Genomic DNA, 8,716 nt, shown 5'->3' with positions numbered 1-8,716 from the left:
ACAGACAGACAGACAGACAGACAGATAGATAGATAGATAGATAGATAGCCTGGCTATATTCTGTTAAGTCATTGGCCAAGATCAGTTTCTTTATTAACCAATAAAAGCAACACATATACATAAGGACTTCCCACATCATTACTATACTCGGTTCTTGGTTCCGTTTACTTAGAATGCCTTTTTTTATATTTTCTACCCTAAACTGATGGCTGTCCTTGATAATGGAGTATGTTTCTTTAAAACTGTATGAAGATAAATCTTGATTTTTAATAAATCTGTTAGTCTGGGTCATAAATTGGAGGAAATGAGACCATTAATATTGGGAGCCAGTTTGGGAAAGTATTTATTAATTCCTGTTATCTTGTTGTAGTGGATTTTTTTCATCTTTTGATTAACTGTTCTGGGATTATTCATTGCGTCTGCTTTGGTGTATGACCCTTCATATTAAAATTTTCTATCAGTGTCTTCTGTAGAGCTGGGTTAGTAGTGAGAAAATGTTCAATGTGCTTTTATCTGTAGGTAGTGGTTGATATTTTTGCTGGGTATACTTGTCTAGAATGGCATCTATGGTCTTTAGAGTTTGTAAAGCATTTTCCCAGACCCCTATTTTCAGAGTCTCCTTTGAAACTTCAGGTTTTATTCTATTACATCTGCCTTATATAAGTGATGTTGTCTTTTCTGCTTGCAGCTTTTAGTAGCCATTTTTTGTTCTTCACATTTAATGTTTGGATTAGTTTATCTTATTGAGAATTTCTTTTCTGCTCCTGTCTATTTGATGTTCTCTATGCCCTTTGTACCATGATAAGATTCTCCTTCTTTACAGCAGCAATTTATCCTGTTACACTATTTTCTATGCCTTTGAACTGGTTTCTTCTCTTTTCTCTGTATCTCTAATTCATATGATTTTGCTTTGCCATGTTATCTCAGTTTCCATAAATATTTTTTTGTAATTTTATTAAATTATAAAAGTATCCATTTCTGTCCCTCCTCCCACCAACCTCCCACTCCCTCCACTCCCTCTCCTCCTCCCTCTCCATCCCTAAGAGCAGTCAGGGTTTCCTGCCCAGTGGGAAGGTCAAGTTCCTCCCCCACCCTCCAGATCCAGGAAGGTGAGTGTCCGGACGGAATGGATTCGCAAAATCCAGTATATGCAGAGGAAACAAGTCCCAGTGCCATTGTCAATGGCTTTTCAGAAAGACTCCAGGCCAGCCACATTCAGAGAATCCGGCCACATTCAGAGAATCTGGTTGGATTGCTTACTCGTTCAGTTCCAGTCCAACTGGCCTTGGTAAACTCTCATTAGATCCGTCCACTTGTATCAGTGGGTGATCGCATCCCTCGCAGTCCTTATTTCCTTTTTCATTTTCTTCCTCCTTCTGCTCCTCATTTGGACCTTGGGGGGCTCAGTCCGGTGCTCCAATGTGGGTCTCCATCTGTATCGCCATCCATCGTGGGATGAAGGTTCTCTCTGATCTTGCTGTCTTTGCTCACGTTCTCTTTCCTTCTGCTTCTCGTTTGGACCTAGGGAGTTAAGTTCAGTGTTACAATGTGGGTCTCTGTCTCTATCTCCATCCATCGCCAGATGAAGGTTCTATGGTGATAAGCAAAATATTCATCAGTATGGTTATGGGCCTAGGCCGTTTCAGGCACCCTCTCCTCTGTCCAAAGAACAATCTGGGGATCTCCTTGAACCTGTGATCCCATTTATAATCAAGTCTCCTGTAAACCTTAAGATGACTCCCTTAGTTGAAATATATTCTTCCCTGATCTCATATCCATCCTTTCTCCCTCCCCCCATCCCAGTCCACCTAGCTTTCCCCATTCCTCCCCTACTCCCTTCTCTCTAACCCTCTCCCTTTCCGACACCCTTCCCACCCCCCCATGCACCCGAGGTTACCTGGGACTCTTGTCTATTTCCAATCTCCAGGCAGATAGCTACATGATTTTCATCAGGTTCACCTTATTTAGCTTCTCTAGGATCACGAATAATAGGCTCAAAGACCTTTAATTATGGCTAGAATCCACTTATGAGTGAATACATACCATAATCCTCTTTTTGGGTCTGGCTTACCTCACTCAGTAAAGTGTTTTCTATTTCCATCCATTTGCATGCAAAATTCAAGATTTCATTGTTTTTTACCGCTGAGTAGAACTCTAATGTGTATATGCTCCACACCTTTATTAACCATTCTTCTATTGAGGGGCACCTAGGTTGTTTCCAGGTTCTGGCTATTACAAATAGTGCTGCTATGAACATAGTTGAACAAATGCTTTTGTGGTGTGATAGGGCATCTCATGGGTATATTCCCAAGAGATGCCTTTTGATAGGACAGAATTTAAGTAGGCGAGGAAAACAGAACTGAATGCTGGGAGGAAAGAAGCAGAGGAGAGACTGTCATGGAACTGCCAGAGTCAGACATACTGAATCTTTCCTGGTAAGCCACTGCCATATGGAAATATACAGATTAATAGAAATGGGTTAAACCAAGATGTGAGAAATATGCCAATGTTAGGCTGAAGTAAACAGGCCAAGCAGTGTTTTAATTAATGCAATTTCTGTGTCCTTATTTTAGGACTAAGCTATCCTGGTAGGTGGGATGAACAAGCAGTCTCTCCGGGCAACAACATATTAGAAAATATTCATATATTTATTAATTGCGTTTGTGAAATCTTACTTGGCCTATTAAGAATGCCAACAACAATCTTCAATGAGTAGCCTAGAATTGCAATAAGAAATAAATGAAGCTAGAAATATAGACTTTCTTGTCAATAGCCAAGATGTATATCCAAAGAATAAATAATAGTCACTCATAGTTATCATGGACTGCTTTTTTTCCTTTCTCACGAAGATGACCCATTTTCAGGAGTAAATTAAAATTTATTCTTTTGTTCACCCTCAGTTTGTCTGATATTTCAATGGAGGAAAAAGTGAATCAGCAGCCATGACTGAACTCTATAAGATTACCACAGCAATTGGCTGCACTGTTGGAATTGAGATCACTCTTATAGTTGGTTCTTATTTCATGCTCAATTTGAATGCCCACAATCCTTCAATCCAAGACCAAGAATGCTTATAAAAGAATTAGTAGTACTGGTTCTTACCAGTCAGGTTCTGTCTTTATTCCAATTGGTCTTAGGTATAATGAAAATCTCACTGTATATTAATCTAGACAAGGCAGGCAGCTCCTGACATTTGCAGGAACATGAAAATTACATTGAAATTAGCAAAATCAGGAATTTCATTCACAAAAATCATTCCATCTGTGTTTGATAACATTGGAGTTTGTATTCTATTATGCACTCGGTCTTCGTGGTTACAAAGTTTTGTTCCAAAATCAAATTCTACAATAACTTGTATTAGCAAACTAAAAATATCTTTCAGTTCTTACATCATTTTCTAAGTTAAATATGGTAGCATTTCATATCTCTCAAGGTTTTTAAATGTTACATCTCTTTAATCATTTTTTTTAATTTTGGAAGCAAGGAAATATGTAAAACTATAACTATGTAGTCATCAATCATTTCGAAGACCTGAGCAGAAAAATAAATGTCTGAGTAAACAGCAAGCGCAAAAGAAACAATTTTTAAAACTATGGAATTAAAGGAGACCGAGGACTGCCGGTACAGTCACCCAAGGTTCCTCTGCAACACTGAGGCATCTGTCACTAGCTTACAGGCCCCAAATATCTTACACACATTTCTATAAGGCAAAATATTGAAGAACACATCTACTTCATCTTGTCAAATTGCAACAGTCCACTTCTGTTGTTTCCTTCTTTCCAAATGTGGAACATACTGTCTGCAGTTGTGATAGAAGCAGTTTTCTTGCCTGGTAACTAACATTGCCGCATTGAATTCAAACTACATATTGAGATTCCTTGATGCCCATCAGCTTCGGTTTAGTAGATTGATGCTTCCAAGTATAGATTTATATCATTGTCATAAAATGTCTTGAGCTATTAAAATAACTTAAATTCTATATTCTTTAGATCTATGATGTGTTTGAAGATTACCTATCTGACAAAATTCATCCCTGAGTTGCATAGCAAACATACCTAACATGAATACATTTGTGATTGCTGACGTAATTAACTACAACCTATGATTGTTAGTTTCCTAAACAGCTTGTAATAGTATTTTTAAAAATATAGCACTTTATATTACATTTTCAAAGTGTATGTTGAGAAAAAAAACAAAAATAATATAAACCTCTAGATAGTATGTTCTAAAAATAACACTGAATTTATATCCATAAAAAATAGTCATAGCAATGTAGACTACTTTTGAATGTACGTCCTTTTTCATTTAAGCATAGTCTAAACAGCCTAACCTTTTGTCCATTTATTACTATATCATCTAGCCCAGTATAAATGTTCTTGAAGCAGAGAAACTGAGCAATGTAACCACACTAATCACTGTGATAGAAATGATGAAATACCTAAGGAATACCAATAAGAATCAGGAACTGTTGGACAATTCTGTGTGATAAGATATATACATACATACATACATACATATGTACACATACACACAGACACACACACACACACACACATATATAGTATATATTTCAAACACATATGAAATATATGCAATGCCTATGTCACTTGGGATTATAGTATTCTGTTACCAGAGATTTAAGAAAGACCTGAATACTTCCTGAATATTTAGATTTTCATGGAGAATTCATGGTTTTGCTAAGATTTCTTGGAGCAGTGTATTTACACAGTTGGGAGACTTTTGGAAGATCTAATTAATTTAATATTAATTGTACAAAGTTGCTCCTGCATTTTTTTGGCTGCCCAGACTTCCAAGATAACCACACAGAAACTGTATTAATTAAATAAGTACTTGGTCTAATAGGTCCAGGTTCAAATTAGCTAGCTCTTACATCTTAATTTAGCCCTTTCTTTAAATTAATCTGTGTAATACAACGTGGCTGCATCTTACTAGCAAAATTCCATCCAGCAACTTTTTATGGCAGAGATACATGGCTTCTCTGAACTTCGCCTTATTTCTCCCAGCATTCTGTTAAATTTCCCTGGTCCAGCTCTGATTTGCCCTACTATAGGCCCAAAGCAGTTTCTTTATTCATTAACCAGGAAGAGTAACACATACACAGAAGTTTTTCACATACCATATTCCCATTTCTGCTTAAATAAAAAGGAAGACTTAATCGATAACATAATTACATTACAGGTAACAAACAGATATCAAGCAAGAATTACAGTAATAGTACTTATTTTTTCTTTAATATTTATCATAGCTAAGAAAAATTCTAACTATATTTTCTTTACTTCCACCAAATGTTGTAGGAAGCTTTTAGTTTGTTTCATGGAAGCATGGAAGCTCAGATCCAAAATAATCACAGAAAATCATATTATTTAAATCACTGTTTGGCCCATTAGCTCTAGCTTCTTATTTACTAATACTTATACCTTGATTTAACCCATCTTTATTAATATGTGACTCATGAGGACTTGGGCTGCCTGCAAAGATTCAGCATGTCTGTCTCCATTTGTGCCTCCATGGTTTCTCTTAAACAACTCTTTCTTTCTCCCAGCATTCAGTTTAGGATTCCCCTCCTAGATCTGTTCAAATATAACTATAGTATTGGCACAAAGCAGTTCCTTTCTTAAACTCTGATATTAACAGCATGCAGAAGGGAATCCCATATCAATCAAATTCTCCAGAAGGATATAATATTACCTAAGGAAACAGAAGGAAGAGCATTGTAAGCAACTTTAAAACTCTAGAATTTACAGAGACATCTCATTTCACAGAGAATCACCCTAATTTTTTGGAATTATTGGAACATCCAGCCTACATGCCCATAGTATCTGGCAAACTTTTCCACAAACAGGAAATTTTAGACAGTTTTTCCTATATTGGCAGTTTATCAGTCACTTTTTTGCAGATCCTGAAGAATGTCCTGTAGACTCTTTCATAAAGCAGGAACCCCAAAGGACTGTCTTACCTTTTTAAGGCAGCTTTAGCATCATTTTTCAATGGGTCCATCAAGTTCATTCAAATAGTTCAGGCAAGAGCAGTTTTTATTTATTTTTCCAAAGGGATAACCATCTCCATAAGGAGCCCCTTTGGTGCCCATTCTCTTTTCTTGTAGTAGACTGGTGCTGTCAGGAGCAGATGTGTCTCACTGTCATGAAAAATCCTGTCTTTTTAAAAATATTTTAATGCGATATTCTTTAGTCTTTACATGGTTTGAAGAACACCTATCCATCTGAAATAGAGATCTGCAAATCTAGAAAATCTAACATGACAAGAAGCTTGACTGTTATAGATTATTATCTATTAACCTACATATTTGGCCAAATATGAATGAGTGACACATAAAATGAAATAGAATGTAAAAACTGTCTGTATCACAGACTTGCACTGGTGAAGAGATAAGAGAATGAACAAGAAAAGGGAGTGATAAAACTGGATTATTAGAAATCAAGGGTGCTGAGATTTGAATGGAGCCTCAGTCATTTGTTCTAATGCTCTTGTGAACAGATTTAAAGATGCCTAGGAAGTTCATAAAAGGCATCCATCATAAAGTACTCTAAAGGAAGACAAGTCTATGCCTTGTGTAGTCAAAGCCCCATTGTAATTTTATACTATGCTGCTGATTTTAGCATGATCAGCCTTGAAATAACCGTGTTCCTTATTGCATTGTATGAAACAACCGAAAGATGACGAATTAAATTTTGTATGACTAGGAACAATGTAGAAAACAAGTAGGTATACAAAAATTAGAGGACTAGACTCACCCATAGTGTGCATGAAATATCTTAAAGGTAGAGAAATTAAGAGTAAATTCATGACTCATCTGGATATATAGGTTTATGGCATAGCTGTTGGCATTCTTAAGGATACACTCTGTACTAAGATAATTATTTCTAAGATATAAAATGTCAAACGTTATAAAATAGACTACAGGTAAGCTGAACAATCTAACCTGATGTGTAATGGGAGTTTCCCTTCTGCATGCTGTGATTACATGATAGAATAAAGAAACTGCTTTTGACCTATAAAAGGGCAGAACTTAGGTAGGCAGGGAAAACAAAATTGAATTCTTGGGGAAAGGAGAGAGTCAAAGAAAAGTCATGAGGTCCAGCTATAGCCAGACGGAAAATTTCCCAGTAAGCAACTGTCACATGTTGATACAAAGATTAATGGAGATAGGCTAAATTAATATGTAAAAGCTAGTCAATAAGAAGCTAGACCTAATGGACTGAGCAAAGTTTTAATAATCTATGCATTTATTTTGGGTCTGAGAAGATAGCAATCAACTAGTTGTTGTGCACATGGCCAACTTGCCCTATCATACTACAAAAGCATTTGTTCAACTATGTTCATAGCTGCACTATTTGTAATAGCTAGAACCTGGAAACAACCTAGGTGTCCCTCAATAGAAGAATGGTTAAAGAAGGTGTGGAACATATACACATTAGAGTTTTACTCAGCGGTAAAAAACAATGACATCTTGAATTTTGCATGTAAATGGATATAAATAGAAAACACTTTACTGAGTGAGGTAATCCAGATCCAAAAAGAGGAATATGGTATGTATTCACTCATAAGTGGATTCTAGCCATAATTAAAGGTCTTTGAACCTATAATTCGAGAACCAAGAGAAGCTAAATAAGAAGGTGCACCTGAAGAAATTCATATAGTTATCCTCCTGGATATTGGAAATAGACAAGATTTCCAGGCAAACTTGGGTTCACAGGGGTGGGGTTAATAGGGGGTGGATGCAAGGGGAGATGGGTAGAGAAAGGGGAGAAGGTTAGAATTCGGGATAGTTTGGGGGAAGGGGATGTGTGGGATGGAGGAAGGATGGATATGGGGGCAGGGAAGTAACTATCTCAACTAAGGAAACCATTTTAGGGTTTGCAATAGACTTGATTCTAGTGGGGTTCCCAGGTTCAAGGAGAGGTCCCCAGATTCTTCCCTGGGCAGCAGAGGAGAGGGTGCCTGAACTGGTGTTGTCCCATAGCCATACTGATGAATATTTTGCATAGAACCTTCATCTGGCAATGGATGGAGATAGAGACAGAGACCCACATAGGAGCAATAAACTTAGCTCCCTAGGTCCAAATGATGAGCAGAAGGAGGGAGAACATGAGCAAGGAAGTCAGGATCACGAGGGGTGTGTCCACCCACTGAGACAGTGGGACTGATCTAATGGGAGCTCACCAAGGCCAGCTGGATCGGGAGTGATGGAGCATGTGATCAAAGTGGACACTCTGAACGTGAAGGCTGACTGAGAAGTCAAGGACAATGGCATTGGGTTTTTATTATACTGCATGGACTGACTTTGTGGGAGCCTGGTTTGTTTGGATGTTCACCTTTATAGACCTGTTGTAGAGGGGAGGACCTTGGACTTCCCACGGGGCAGGGAATCTTGACTTCTCTAAAGACTAGAGAGGGAAGGGAAGGTGGAGAGGCGGAAGGAAAAGGGAGGTGGCAAAGAGGTGGAAATTTTTAATAAATAAATAAATAAAGTATATAAAAATAAAACATGAGCGAACTTGGAAAGGGAATCTAGACACAAAATAACACCAGAAATCATGGCTTCTTTTTAGTCATGATTTTTTGTTGGCAGCTTGCTGCAGCTTCTTTAAAAGCAGTTTTCATGGTTCAACAGTAGCAAAAAAAAAAGCCACACTATTTTGAAATGTTGAAATCCTGGACAGTGCATCTAGAGCAA

The sequence above is a fragment of the Myodes glareolus genome, chromosome 24 (assembly GCF_982192425.1).
Source record: "Myodes glareolus chromosome 24, mMyoGla1.1, whole genome shotgun sequence".
Classification (NCBI taxonomy): Eukaryota; Metazoa; Chordata; class Mammalia; order Rodentia; family Cricetidae; genus Myodes; species Myodes glareolus.
The sequence above is the reverse complement of the archived record's forward strand: the minus strand, read 5'-3'. Positions refer to the sequence as shown.